Source organism: Ascaphus truei, chromosome 6, assembly GCF_040206685.1.
Source record: "Ascaphus truei isolate aAscTru1 chromosome 6, aAscTru1.hap1, whole genome shotgun sequence".
Lineage (NCBI taxonomy): Eukaryota > Metazoa > Chordata > Amphibia > Anura > Ascaphidae > Ascaphus > Ascaphus truei.
Window position 1 is genome coordinate 116,618,059 of NC_134488.1, and position 16,258 is coordinate 116,634,316.

Here is a 16,258-nt window from a genome sequence, read left to right on the forward strand (position 1 = left end):
GCCGAGGGGGGGGGGGGGTGAGCTGGGGAGGAGAGCAGGCAGGGGGCGCAGGGGGAAAACATTGCGCAACCCTGGGTTAAAGTTTGAATGCAGAATAGGGGTTAGTTTGAATGCAGAATAGAGTTTAGTTTGAATGCAGAATAGAGTTTAGTTTGAATGCAGAATAGGGTTTAGTTTGAATGCAGAATAGAGGTTAGTTTGAATGCAGAATAGGGTTTAGTTTGAATGCAGAATAGGGGTTAGTTTGAATGCAGAATAGGGTTTAGTTTGAATGCAGAATAGGGGTTAGTTTGAATGCAGAATAGGGGTTAGTTTGAATGCAGAATAGGGGTTAGTTTGAATGCAGAATACGGTTAGTTTGAATGCAGAATAGGGTTAATTTGAATGCAGAATAGGGTTTAGTTTGAATGCAGAATAGGGTTTAGTTTGAATGCAGAATAGGGGTTAGTTTGAATGCAGAAAAGGGGTTAGTTTGAATGCAGAATAGAGTTTAGTTTGAATGCAGAATAGGGTTTAGTTTGAATGCAGAATAGGGGTTAGTTTGAATGCAGAAAAGGGGTTAGTTTTAATGCAGAATAGGGGTTAGTTTGAATGCAGAATAGAGTTTAGTTTGAATGCAGAATAGGGTTTAGTTTGAATGCAGAATAGGGTTTAGTTTGAATGCAGAATAGGGGTTAGTTTTAATGCAGAATAGGGGTTAGTTAGAATGCAGAATAGGGTTAGTTTGAAGAAGATCAGCAAGATTATCTTAAACAAGCTCCAGACAAAAACAGCTACAGCTACAGGGAACTTTGAAGAATGAATAAGGTCTATAGACAATTGACTTCCCTGAAGATAAGACTTTGGTAACATGTTTTACCTGGACTAAGCCAAGTCTACTAATACACATCCCCCTACACTAAGCCACAGTAAGGAGCTACAGCTAGGGCGTGGGGGAAATAGAGTCTGCATGATGTACAGTAGAATGGAATAGGGATACTGTTTCCTTCAGCTATGTGTACTAGTGCTTTAGGAGAGGTCATTTGTCTCGACCAGGTGTTTGCTGAGGCAACACTGTTCTATTATCCTATTTGTGTACCGTGCTAATAAACAAAATGTACTTTTACAAATGTCTCCATGTTAAACTCTCCTTCCTTCAGTTACCGTGGCAACCTCAAATGCTGCAGATTAACAAAATCATGGCCGTTAACACTGAAAGAAAAAAAGAGCAGGACAGCTCAGGGGACAAGATAGTAACATTATAGGAGTTACATTCCTACAGGGTTCTGGGGAAAGGGGTAGATTGCTGCTTTGACCCTTTCATGCCCTAGGATGTAGCTACTACGTCGTGTTCTGGCACTGACTGCCCCACACCTCTGGAATGCCCTTCCCCTCAATATCCGACTAGCACCCTCTCTATCCACCTTTAAGACCCATCTAAAATAAACACCTCTTTAATGAAGCATATAGGTAGCTCCATGGCTGATACTATACACCTCATATGCACTGGCCAAGGCACTCACCAGAACACCCTCCTACTATCTCTGCAAGTTCCCCCTACTTACCACTTAGATTGTAAGCTCTTCTGGGCAGGGACTCCCTTTCCTATTGTCTTATGTCTAAAACGCTTATTCCCATTGTGTTTTAATATTATATCACGAGTACCTGGATGGCGCGATATGAATAAAGATATACATACATGTAAAATTAAATGCTCGTTGCCTTAGGGGAGATCGCGCCCCGCGTTCCTACGGAGCTCAGGACGCAAGGATAGTGGATGGGAGGGGGGTGACTCCTCCCCTTTTGTTCCATCCTCAGTGACGGAGCAATCATGTGACTGTGTGGGGAGAGCAGTCACATGACCGCAAGTGCAGGAGGGGCCACGGCAATCGCTGGCCCTTCGCATACAGAGGGATAAAGGAGATCCATCAACTCCTCCATGATCAGAGGCCAGCAACACATTGCAGGGTTATCCATTGTTACCCTCTCTGCCACTAAAGGGGTTCTAATACTTACAGCTGCTGATACCCCCGGTGCACAAGACCAACAGCCGACATCACTGCGTTCAAAAGCTTTTTCTCTTTGTGTTTTTTTTCTTCTTCTTCTAGGTGGGAAGCTAGAAAAGCTGGAGCTGAGCCACGCAGCTGAGCCACGCAGCTGAGCCACGCAGCTGAGCCACGTAGCTGAGCCGCGGAGCCGAGCCGCGGAGCCGAGCCACGGAGCTGAGCCGTGGAGCTGAGCCGTGGAGCTGAGCCGTGGAGCTGAGCCGTGGAGCTGAGCCGTGGAGCTGAGCCGTGGCGCTGAGCCGCGGAGCTGAGCCGCGGAGCTGACCCGTGGAGCTGAGCCGTGGAGCTGAGCCGTGGAGCTGAGCCACGCAGCTGAGCCACGGAGCTGAGCCACGGAGCCGAGCCGCGGAGCTGAGCCGCGGAGCTGAGCCGTGGAGCTGAGCCATGGAGCTGAGTCGCGGAGCTGAGTCGCGGAGCTGAGCCGCGGAGCTGAGCCGTGGCGCTGAGCCGCGGAGCTGAGCCGTGGAGCTGAGCCACGGAGCTGAGCCACGGAGCTGAGCCACGGAGCTGAGCCACGGAGCCGAGCCGCGGAGCCGAGCCACAGTGATTTCCGTTCTGGGGTCCCCCGGCTTCCCACGATTACATACCTCCGTCATACATAATAAAAAGTCACGTGGGCCAATAGGAAGCCGCGGCAGATGACATCATGCTCCCTATGGGCCCGCATCACACGGGAACTTTAAACCGCCATATTGCTTGCCCTGCCGGGGCTGTTACCAGCATGAGCTACAGCATTAAGTATCTTGGGAAGGCAGGGTTCCGCTCCAGAGACCCCCTGCTTCATACAGCACCTAGTATGGAAAAAAAGAAGGGGGGGGGGCAAATAGACGGAAACGCTCCTTGAAATTCAAGCTCTAATCATGAAATCTGCTTTGAAATCCCTTTTTATCTGCCTTAGACTTTGTTACGCAGAGAAAACATCCCAACAAAAGAACTAGTTTTAGCCAGGAAGCACCAGCCAGTGCTGACCCTGGGACAATAGCCCATCAGAAGAATGGAGCTGTGTTGGCAGGGCTGCTAATCACTATAAACATTTGCAGTGACACGGGGAGCTGTTCTCCAATGTGTGTCTGTGATCCCGGCCCATTGGGTATTCCAGTTGGATTATTCAGAGGAATTTGAGCAAATGATGCGCTGTCACCAGCGTACTTGGGAGATAAAAACAAAAATGTTCATGACATGAGGGCTTGCCAGAAGCGTTATATCTTTCCATCCTGAGCATCTTGGATTATACTGACAGGTCATCCGGGTCATATGTAAAAAAAGAAAAAAAAAAGAATAGTGCTGTGGCTGATTGCTGCAGAGCACAATCCCGCTAACTCGTTTTGCTGCTTGGTCTTCCACGGGGTACACGGGCAAGGTGGCAAAGATATTAACCCCGGGGTTCTCAACTCCAGTCCTCAAGGCCCCCCAACAGGTCAGGTTTTAAGGCTATCCCTGCTTCATCACTGAGCCACTGATTGAACCACCTGTGCTGAAGCAGGGACGTATTTGAGCCGTCTGTGATGAAGCAGGGATATCCTCAAAATCTGACCTGTTGGGGAGCCTTGAGGACTGGAGTTAAGAACCCCTGGGTTAACCCCTTCGCTACCATGGGGACTCCTGCGGCATTCAATATGGAATGTCAGCATTGTATAAATTAACTGACATCACAATTCTCCCCCTGACAGTTAGAGAATATACATTGAAGAGATACATTTAGCTCGCGGATGTTTCAGGTCTTGGGTTCCAGTATCCTCAAGATCCCTTCTTCTGGCTTCCAGACTGTTTTGACTAAACATTTTGTCCTCTCCGGGACACCCTGTGTCTCAATGTATTTTCACGTGGGGAAACATGATATAATTGGAAACCTAAAGGTAAAACGTTATACACGACTATGGCCAATGAAAATGCATATAACGGATCACCAGCCGCTTGTGAGTCGCACAGTGGTAAGAAAACGGCATCTGAAGCAGGGGGGTCCAGTTCCAATCCCAGGGTCCTCTCTCCCTGTGACATTGGGCGATTCAGTTTTTCTCCCTGTGCCTCAGGCACCAACATTTCATTATATTCTCTTTCCAACAGAGACCCTTTGTGCCTGCAAATTCTGCATACGGTACCGTATACATTGTCTGCGTTATATAATACCCAGTAATACATATATATCCATCATCATTAGCAGCAGCCCTTGTTGATCCACTGCTGGCTGAAGGCCTCCACAGACATCTTCCAGGTACTGCAGGTGCAGCCTCTCTTCTCCACATTGCTCCAACATTGCTTGAACACAAACTTCAGTCTGACTTTTTGAGACTCGAAAACTGGATTTCCCAAAACAAACTGTTTTTAAACACTGACAAGACTGTAACAATGGTATTTGGGACCAAGAGTGCATTTTTAAAGCTTCCAGTGACTGAGCTCCACCTACCTGAACAAGCTCTCCACCCCTACCACACGCAGCACTTATCATCTGAGATCTGACTCCAAAAGACTGTTCATGGTCCCAAGGCTCAACAAAGTATCCGGCCGCTCCTCCTTCTCTTACTGTGCACCCCAAAACTGGAACAACCTCTCACATCCACCACCAGTTTGAGTTCTTTCAAAACTAAAGCTGTCTCACATTTTAATCTGGTCTGTAACTGTTACATAAGCCTATAATATACATGTTCTCTAACTGTGCTTGCAATGTATTGTATATAATGTATAACCCTGTATTATTTGTCATATTAACTATGCCCAGGACATACTTGAAAACGAGCGGTAACTCTCAATGTATTACTTCCTGGTAAAACATTTTATAACTAAATAAATAACACAATGTCTGATTTCATCCTCCCATCTTACTTCTGCCCGTCGCCTTAGTCTTTTAGTTTACCTTGGAATCCAGGCAAGTTCCATCTTTCTCCAATGATTGTCATTTCTTCTTTGCGGAAAACAAAACTATATATACTTTCTCTCAACCTAGATATCACAGGTAATATCACACTTACGGGAATACTTTGATACCAAGAAAAAAAAAAAAAAAAAAGAACAGCCCAGAGGGGGCCGAGCCCCTCTTTGCGGGCACTCAATACCCGACGGTCATGTGTATATTTTCTTTTAAATATGAAATCGCTCTGATGCGTATTGGAGCATCCGAAAAAAACGGGGGGACGGGGGGGACCTGTTAGTGCTATACTTCGAATCATGACCCTAATGATATATATATATATATATATATATATATTTTTTTTTTAAACTATACATTTTATTTCACACATTATGAAAAAAACACACACTTGTATCAAAACTAATGCTCATAGTAGTGAGGGCCACGAAGATGGATATATAATTTATCTCAACATTTACTGTCATAGCAACCCCTTCATGCAGTTTGATGTACTATTGAGTGCAGTGAATGCTGTGTGGTTGTTATTATGGGTAGAAGATGTTGTTATGGATTGCACTCTGTGCTGGGATGCTCAGCATCACCTCAGAGGAACAACAAGTGCTCCAGTTACTAATAGAACATGGAAATCAAGCTAAGATATTAAGGAGCAAACCATGGGAAATAATTGTGCACTGCTGCTGCTCACATGTAATGTAAAATACATGTACTTTTCCATAAGCTCTCTGGGGCAGGGACATTCTTCCTATTGTCTCAGTATTTCTTAACATATACTGTTTGAAACTCTTACGTAGTTACATAGTAGATGAAGTTGAAAAAAGGCATATGTCCATCAAGCTCAACCTATGCTATATTTAGATGACAGATACTTATACCATATTTGTATTTACAGTATTTTGATCCAGAGAAAGACAAACAAAAAACCCAAGTGACACATTATCCAATGATATCTCATAAAGGGAAAAATAAATTCCTTCCTGACTCCACATCAAGGCAAATCAGACTTCTCCCTTGATCCCATGTTTACTTATTTGGTATATCCCTGTATACCCTTTCTTTCTAAAACGATGTCCAACCTATTTTTGAAGATATCTATTGTATCTGCCATCCCAGTCTCCACGGGTAATGAATCCCACAGTGTAACTGCCTTTACTGTAAAGAACCCTTTCTTTTGTTGCTGGTGAAATCTCCTTTCCTCCAAACTTGAGGGATGACCCCGTGTCCTTTGTACTGCCCGTGGGATGAATAGATATTTTGAAAGCTCCTTGTACTGTCCCCGAATATATTTGTATATAGTTATCATATCCCCTCTTAGACGCCTCTTTTCTAATATAAATAAATCTAATTTAGCTAACCTCTCCTCATAAATCAAATTATCCATCCCCTTTATTAATTTGGTGGCTCTTCTCTGCACTCTCTCTAGTTCTATAATGTCTTTTTTTATGGAGTGGTGCCCACAATTGTACTCCATATTCAAGGTGTGCTCTAACTAATGATTAAAAGGGGGGCCTAATTATGTTTACTTCCCTTCCATCCATTCCCAATTTAATGCAAGATAAGATCTTATTTGACATTCCTGTCATTCAATGTTATTGTCCTCCCTCCCACATTGTACTGCGTTGCGAAATATATTAGCACCATACAAATAAAAGATAACACATTAGAAGAAAATGTACCAAGGCAAATTTGAAGCACAACTAGGCAAAGAGAGCCATTCTCATCTTGCAGCTCCTTGAACCAGTACATGACATTACTTTGCTTGGATTTTGCCCCAGTTTTGAGAAACGAGCTTCTGACAGTACCGTACATACGCACGCTTCTCGTTGCGTCGGTGAAGTAATCAAAACTACAACCCAAAAAAACCCATCAAAAAGTCGCGAGGACGCTGGGGAACCTGGGGACTATTTATCAGAGTTTCCTGGGTGTAAAACGAGTGTGGAAAAAATGTGCAACTTCAATGGGATTTCTCCTTTGATAAAGGAAGTGGAGATTTGCAGCTGAGAGATAACTCCTCTGAAATGTTGTAGGAGAAAATGAGCATTATTGTAGGCAAATGTTCTCTGATGGGATATTAAATATTTCATGCCTGGAAATAAAAGCTGACACAATGAAAACGCAAATAAGCAACATGATACAGATAGTACTTTCGTGGGTACAGATAGTACTTTCGTGGGTATTTAAACAGGGAAGAGTAGGAAAAGACACTTTTATGTGGGGTTTTTTCAGAGCACCGGTCACACTAAGGGGCGAGGAATATTATTCCCGAAGCTGATCTTGGCTGCTAAAAAAAAACCATGTTCTTATTGCATGAGACTTTAATTATCCAAAAATAAACAGGCAAGAAGCAACTAGTTGTGTCTTCAAATTGAAGGGGCTTTCTGGACATCCTACTGGATGGGATTTTATTTCCATTCATTTTTGGGCCAACACGGACTTGAAGTAATTGAATCTCTCATTTTAATATTTGAAGACGTAATAGATCTCCGGTATCTATCCATCCACATGGGTTTAACTTCCTACTGTGGGGAGCGAGGAGCAGTGTTCACGCAGAAGTTCATAGTAACCTAATTCCTTAGGAACTTTCATGCTGAGTGTGTCGGGTGCACCACAACTTCATTCATTGCTTTTCTATGGATTTAGCACCAAAAAAAAGAAGATTTCCCAAAAGGAGTCGCACTGCACCACGGACATTCAAGAGCCCAGGATCAGTCAAAGATCACAACATTTATTTATATATACACAACACCACATCTATAAAAATACAGAAACTTCCTACGCGTTTCACACCTACTGGTTCTTTCTCAAGGATGTCTCAATGGGTTAAAGTGGTAATACTGGTTATTTTGTCATCTGTGCCCTCCTGAATAGGTAGGCAATAGTAAAGGCACTCAAGAGGGGTGGATATGATGGAAACTTTCAAATACATAAATGGTTTCAGCAAAATACAGAAGGGAAGCATATTTCAGAGACGAGAAGTAGTAGAACAAGAGGTCTGGGAGGTAGCAGGGGAATGGGGAACCTCGCCGAAAGGGTGGTAGATTCGTGGAATAGCCTTCCAACATAGGTGGTAAGGGCTAATATAGTAAGGGAATTTAAAAAAAAAAAAGAATTGGGAGAAGGCTATCCTAAATAGGAAAGGAATCCACGGATTAGATAGGGTCCACGCTTTTATAGCAGATAGGAAAATAGGCAGACTAGGTGGACCAAGTGGTTTTTAATCTGTCTTCAAATTCTATTTCTATGTCCAACAGAATTGACCTTGTGTCTGAATGTATCAAGGGTGTTTGTTCAAATGTGTTTGTGCAGATAGTATTTTCTAGTTCATGAAAGAAAAAATGTAATTTTCCCTCCCCAAAATGTGTTTTCTAAAACGTAACGTACACGGCTGCTCATCAATTCAAGTAAAATTTGCATGGCGGCTATATGAGTTTAAGTTTAAATCTAAAGAAAAATCAACTAAATACAAATAGAAGTATATATAACATTTTTTTTTTAAACTTATTGAGTAACTACACAGGACACAATATGTGATTGTGAGGTTATGTGATTGTGTGATTGTGTGCTTGTGCGATTGTAAGAGCTACATGCCAATTGGCACTGAAAAAAAGAAAAAACTAAAATAGATAAGTGTACTTGCCACAATTCTTATAAAAATAAATATATCCAATAAAATATATGATATCAGTCTGACATTGGTAGTAAGGATGGATTACACAGTCATATCTGTAGTGAGAATTATGTAAAGAGGATAGAGTCAATCAAAGAGGTAAGTCCAATTTCTTACTTATTGCTTGTGTCTCTGATAGTTCAAAAGTTAAGTGACAAAGGCGCTCCAACGCTGAATCCCTTCAATGTAATGATATATGCAATATGCAAATGAAAAGGATAGGACAAGGGGGGGGTGGCAGAATAATGCTTGTAGTAAAGTCCCCAGACGGACCAATGATCCCTGAAGGGTAAGGTAAGAGGTAAGAACCCCACTCAAACCCTCATTGGGATGGTTCCTGGACTCACAGTAAGTATTCAAAGATAATGAGAAATAATACTCACAGATGCCCCCGTCCCATATCCTGATGGGCGTGCAGCCAAGTGAGATGATGCTGATCTTGGAGAACAAAAAGGAAAAGACTAGCGCACAGCCAAGAGTGGGTCCCAAACCAATGTATAAAAAATTCTTCTTTATTAATCCATCTTAAAAGTGGAGGTAAACAACCTCCTACGTGTTTCGAGTAGAGTACACTTTATCAAGGAGTACACTAGTCTTTTCCTTTTTGCCTCTGATAGTTGTCAGGGGGTTGTTACCTCCTATGTTCCCCTACTTGTTCAGATGGTGTTCACCTTCCACTGTGTAAAGATGGTGCCCCTGCACTTTCGTTGCTGATCGCTTGTCTCTGTAATACATATATGCTGCAGTGCGCCTCTCCGGATCAATCCTTCCGCTTCTCTGCTATCTCCGCTTCACTCATCTCTTAGAATAAGCCCTTATATTAAAAAGTAAAAAAGGGAACATTATCTCCATTACGGGTGGAAACAATTAGGAAGAAACGGTGGGTATAATTACCAAAGTAGATGAAAAATATTTCTTAAAAGATAATAAAAAGAGCTCTTGTCGCCGTTACAAAAAGCCTTGTATTGTTGCCTGCGCGTTTTAAGCAGATGTGCACTCTTCATCAGAGCAATAATGAGGAGTGCATGTGTGCTTGAAACGCATAGGGTCCTGATAAAGAGCCCATGTGCGCTTGAAACATTTAGGCAACACTTTTTGTAACAGCGACAAGAGTGAGAAGGAGTGGCTCAGTGAGTAAAGGCACTGATGCTGAAAATAAGGACAATGAGTTTGAATCAGGGGAGCCTGGTTCAAACCAGAGGGTCAGCTCCTTGTGACCATAGGCAAGATCTTGCACAAGCTTTCAGGATCACAGAGTGTCTTTAGATATGGAACATGCAAAGTATTTACTCAAGCATGCATGGGAGGGAGGTCTTAAATGCTGTTTATCAAAATATTGCTCCAGTTTTGTATCCAAGAGACTTTCAGAAATAATTCCACTGTTTTTCGTTTATACAGCGTTTTGTCAGTTTTTGCTTTTCATTCCGGTTCTTAAATCTTTGATACCAATAGTCTGAGAGAGAACAGAAGAGAGCAAACAGGTGAGTGTTGCAGCTGACACCTATTCATTTCAGTTGGTTGCAGTAGAATATGGGTGTTGAAAGGATATCCTTAAGGGACATTACCTTGGCAGGGCTCCAAGGGTTTCTTCTGCTCAGTGCCAAATAAGTATTGCTATAACAGCGAAGCCATCTCTATTGCCTTGAGCTATTCAATGTTAGACTGAGTATTTCTTCTGATCCTGGATTTGAATAAAAGACGATAAGTCCATTGCATGCTAAAGACAGTCACGGTGCAGATCAGGATCAGGAAGGCTCTGCCCTTTTATTGCAATAACAAGTGTATTGACGCCTCCACGCATGTGATGAAAACCATGTGTACAGTAAGTTGGGCGCTCACCCTTTTCATCACTAGTCATCTTTTTCCTCTCATAACAACTACTTTATAGCAGAGCTCCTCAAGTTCAGTTCTCGCGAGCAAACAAAAGGTCAATTATTTGCGGTATGCCGGTCCGTCCATTAGGTGAACCCAGGCGGTCGCCTAGGGCGCAAAGGTCCTAGGGGCGCATTAATAATAATTATAATAATAATTTTTTCCTCTTATTATTTTTTATTTATTTATCTTTTTGTTTTAAATTATTTTTCTTTTTTTTGTTCGGTATTTTGGCGCCATATTATTTTTATTTAGCGTCGCGCTGGGGTGCGGTCGCACCCCCTGCAGCCCCGATAGCTACGCCACTGTTTATTTTATTTTGGGGGCGCAAATTTTAGGTTTTGCCTAGGGCGCATGAAACCCTTTCCCGGCCCTGGCGGTAACAAATATCTAAGCAAGTTGTCTTAGTGAGAAGGAGTTGCTCAGTGAGTAAAGACACTGACTGGCACTGAGAGTTTGAAGCAGGGGAGCCTGGTTTAATTCCTGGTGTCGGCTCCTTGTGACCTTGGGCAATTCACTTTATCTCCCTGTGCCTCATGCACCAAAACATAGCATGTAAGCTCCACGGGGCAAGGACCTGTGCCTGCAAAATGTCTCTGTAAAGCGCTATGTAAAACTAGCAGCGCTATACAAGAACATGCTATTATTATTATTATTATTATTATTATTACTAGAGATTGATTTATTAGTTTATTCAGATGTTACTGGAAAAATCTGAAAAACCTGATCTGTTGGTTGGTCTTCAGGGTGGGAGAACCCCGCTTTTCAATGAAAGGACAACTGGTAAATCCCTCACATACCCAAAAGTACATATGTGTCCGAGTGTTTTGTATGTACTGTATGTAAGTATGTATGTATATCTTTATTTATATAGCACCCAAAGGGCTTTACAATAGAGACAATACAGTACAGGGAATTATAATACAATAAGCGCTACAAGTGAAATCAGACAAAAGGGAAGGAAATCTCTGCCCCGAAAAGCTTACAATCTAATCAGTGTTTTGCATATTTCTACCAAAAAGGTCTATATTAAACAGTTTGGGGTCTATTTACTAAAGTCTGGTTGTTAAGCAGCCCTATTGGCTTAATTTTGTTTAGCTTGACAGCAGGGGAGAACTTAAGACGCAGGTCTATGACGCTACCCAGAATCCTCTGAAGAAGTCGCTGTCAGCGACGAAACGCGTCAGGAAGCACGTGGTACCAGGCATTGTGTCATCACCTCGCGACACGACCGTGGCCGGGTCGTGTAGCTTATTCTTCGGCTGGTAGTATTGAGTGATCCATCAACATCGGGACACCTCCTACCTTGTTACGGACAGCTTGGAGCAGAAGGTTTTGGACGCATATTATTCACTAATGTTTGTTTTTAACTGAGATCTTGTAAGTGCGCTTGATCCCTTTGTTTATTTTGTCCCCTTCCCCAATAAATGTCATATTGCGCTATGGGGTTGCGCTCTCTCTTCTTTTCTTTTTAGGTACTTTGAGGATTTGGTTGATCCTTATGAGAGCAGCATCATATCCCCACAGCAGGAATTGGACTTTTATTTTTCCACCATGGGAAGGAACATTTGGGACTGGTCATTTATGTTATGTGTTGTGTGTGTCTTGTGTGTCCTGCTCTGTAATGTGTTATTGTGCATGCTTCTGTTTAACCCCTTGTGTGCTGCTTGTCTAACATTATCTGGATTTTTGGATATTGATAGTTTGTGTATTTGGTTTATGAGTTATTTCTTGAAGATTAGCGCTGCTATATTTGTTCTTTATATATATATATATATATATATATATATATATATATATATATATATATATATATATAATGTACGTGTGTGTATATATTTCATTTACATACATTGTATAATTTCCTTTGAGAAGCACAGTGCTGTATTTTTTTTTTTAATGTTTGTACTTGGGAGACTGATAAAATAAACATGCATATGTGACAAAAATCCTGCACAATGATTTTTTGCAAATTTCAGTATTTGATCCTGTATGAATTCAAACAAAATGCACTTTGCCTGTGAAAGGGAAGCGCATGCCCAATTCTAAAAATCATTACACAAAAGGAGAAATGATGCATAACTCCCTTGCTGTCAGTTTATGCTCTTCCATATGTCAGTCACTTCAACAATATTTGAGAATGTTAATCATTATCCCACCCTCAGTGAGAATATTTTCTCAAGTTACCCTGTGATGGTTTTGGATGGATATTATCATTATATATTTGATCTACACTTTTTTTAAGGAGACTTATCCAACACTATTCCAATTAGAGACACTCAACTTCCCCATGGTGATTATTCACATGCAAATATTAACAGCTCAATCCCTAACTGGGCACAACCTATGTGTTTGGTGCCCGAGGCACAGGGAGATAAAGTGACTTGCCCAAGGTCACAAGGAGCCGACACCAGGAATTGAACCAGGTTCCCCTTATTCATACTCAGTGTCATTATTCTCAGAGTCAGTGTCTTTACTCACTGGACTACTCTTTTCAACGTGGGGAGGTGTTTTGGGTTACTTTGTGTCTTTGCTTTATTTTTGAAGAAAGTCACCCATTTGTGAAACTTTTCCCCCTGTATACCGATGCTATTTGGTGTAAAATAAATAAATAAATAATACCACCAGCGTTCCAAAGTTTCATGGCAGTCGCTGAAAATCACTTAGGTCCTCATGCAGAGAGCAGCGCTATTTAAAATTGGAGAGGGGAATAAAAAGTAGGTTTAATGGAGAGTTTTATTCTCCATATGCAGAAATGGGCGAAATCCGCTATTTTTAGCATTACTGCATGTGGAGAATTGTAAATGAGGAGATTCGCGCAGCTGAAAGGGAAAAAAAAAAAATCGCACATTTTTTTTCCCCCTATAGCCGGCGACCTCCTGCTTCTTGCCAACTTTAGTTGGCGGAGAAAATTGAAGAAAATCGCGCCAAAAACAGCCGCCAGATGGCGAGCGCGCCTTTCTGAATTCGGATATTTTTCAGACTGGCGACATGTAGTTTCTCGCCAGCCGCGCGGCGAGATTTTCAAATAGAAAAAAAAAAATGGCGCTTTTTTCCTACCTCTCCATTTTTAGCTGTTTTTTGCGCGATTTTCTCCGGAAAATGGCGAGATTTTAAATAGCGCTGCTCTCTGCATGAGGCCCTTAGTGTCCCGTACACAACTCCCTCACTTCTGCCTAATCGTAGTCTCTCTCTGCAAAGAAAGTGAATTTGCCGCGGCCGGTCATTTGCTGGGCACAATATAATCACTGAATAATATTGGGGGGGCTTACGGATTTTTCTGAATACTGATATTTCACAGCAGTTTATAGTTTACTACGTTATTCATTCTCTGGAGGAATTAAGTATTTTTTTTATATCTCAAAAAGTTTAAATATACAGTACATATAATGTTTTTAGTTAGGTGTTTGTCACAGGCTCATATCTAAAGCCAGTAAAGGCTATTTTGTAAACTTTTAAAACTTTTACTGTATTTGCCCCAACCTCTGCTGGAAAAATTATCCCCTGCACTTACAATGAAGAAACCTTGTATTTCCTGTAAGTCTACCCCCGTACTGACCAACATTCCTAATAACCCAGGGGCGGGCAACTCCAGTCCTCAAGGGCCACCAACAGGTCAGGTTTCAAGGATGTCCATGCTTCAGCACAGGTGGCTCAATCAGTGGCTCAATCAGTGGCCCAGAAACACACAGTGTGAAAGTCACAGTTCACCACTTACAGTATCACAGAATCTCGTTATGTCCATCTGCCAGAGACTCAACAGTCACGTCCTCAAAATCCCCTCACAGATGTGTATTCAGCCATCATGTCAACAGGCAACTATCCTTCCTAATTACCCAAGGAAACCAGCTCTGTAATCCAGACACAGGATCAGGGAGGTGGACAGATTCCTCCTGCACTATCCTATCTATTATCACTCTAACATCACCGACCCTGATTAATTGACATTATTTAAATGCTGATGCGGCTCCTGGAAAAATAGACTCCTGGCAGAATATGTAGAGAAGGAGTTACCGCTGCGATTTTCTTTTACATTGCACAGCGAGGGCAAGAGAACTGCAGCAGATCCGCAACACGACCAATTTACCGTTTTTGTGTGTGTGTGTGGTTTTTTTTTTTACAGTATTGGAAGCAAGGTATCCTCAGGAACCGAACCGTATTACTTTTAACTCCTGGTGTCTCGCAGGGTTCCTGAGGTCATTGCTGGTGAAGTTACTGGTGTTTCTGCTCCCGCCTGGGAAAAAGAAAGTGCTTTCAAATTTCACCGATCCTGTCATCCAATAGAAAGCTGCAATGTCATCGTTGGCCACGCCCCATTGGATGTCTATTTAAATGCCCAGAGGAAATACCGGTAACTAAACTGCTAAGTATTTTTGCAACCTGGTGGTCACTGGAGTTAATAATTCATTTATTTATAAAATGTGTTACCAGGAAGTAATACATTGAGAGTTACCTCTCGTTTTCAAGCATGTCCTGGGCAGAGTTATGATAACAATACATGGTTACATTAAATGAACAGAGGTTACACAGGGTAGACTTGAGAGGAACCCCCGCTTCAGCTTAATAATAATGCAGGAAAGGATGATGGTGCTAATTGAGTAATGAGTAACGCAGCAACTAAGAGAAAAAGAACCCCAATTTGTAGCACTCTCTCACCCAAGTGGATAATTAATGTGTTAGGTTAAAATTAGATTTCATTGGAGCAAACGATAAAATGTAGGGCTTTAAAAAAAACAAGGAAATGGCGCACTGTGAATCCAGTAGGAGTAAGTAAACCCCGGATTACAGACAATGCTTGGTTCAGTGTATAATGATATACACTGTCCTTGGTGATATCTATTATGAAAGAAATCCACCAGAGAAGGTGGGTGGAGGAGGGAGATAATTACTAAAGTACCAGGAGTAAAATGCCAGCAGCTGACAGGAGTAGATGATTGGTGCACACTGAAGAAAACCTAGTTGGTAGGTAGTCACGTGTATGCAGTACACAGTAGATGCGCTGCATCCCTGAAGTGTCAGTAATAATCTGAAGTGTCAGATGACTGCCGACACTGTAGGATCAAGGTGAACCAATGGTAACGCGCGTGTGAGCAAAGATCCATAATATAGATAATTGCCTACACATGTTGGTAACCATATGGTTAGATAAGTACACTTGTATAATTGCTGTATAATTGCTCGTGTGAGCAAGGATCTCTAATTGGTAGATCTGTGCAGACACTGGCGCTCCTAATAATAAACAGCTGCGTTGATAATTGATGCACTGCTGGAACTCCTAAGTAAAAACAAAGGAGACCGTAACTAAACGATACTCTGTATTGGGCAGTAGTAGCAGAGTTCTCTAATAAAGGAGCCTGCAGCTTAGTAGTACAACGTGAGTATAACCATGGTCAGGAATAGGCACCTCAGGGGTTAATAAATGTAGTATAATCAACTCCCTGAATAAAACACCACAGTGTAGCCCGCAAAAAAAGGATAATACCCCCAAATAGGCTGGTATATTAGATGTAAAACCTATTGACAGATAGTAGTTGAACACTGCTTAGGATAATAATAGCCTGATTAATTGTCAGATTATAATCCTGAAGGTTGGAGTGGATGCAGTGAACGAGGGGTATGCAGATAGTCCGGGTACATGCTTACCCAGTTACAAGGTACAGAGACTGTAAGTGCCTTAATTATATCTCTTCCCCCTTGGAGGGGTCCTCCGTAGGACCGTCGGATTGTAACCAGAAGAATATATTGAGCAGGAGCAGGGCAGCACGAGTACTCCCATGTACTCCCGTGTAAGTCTATGTCTGCGATTCAAAT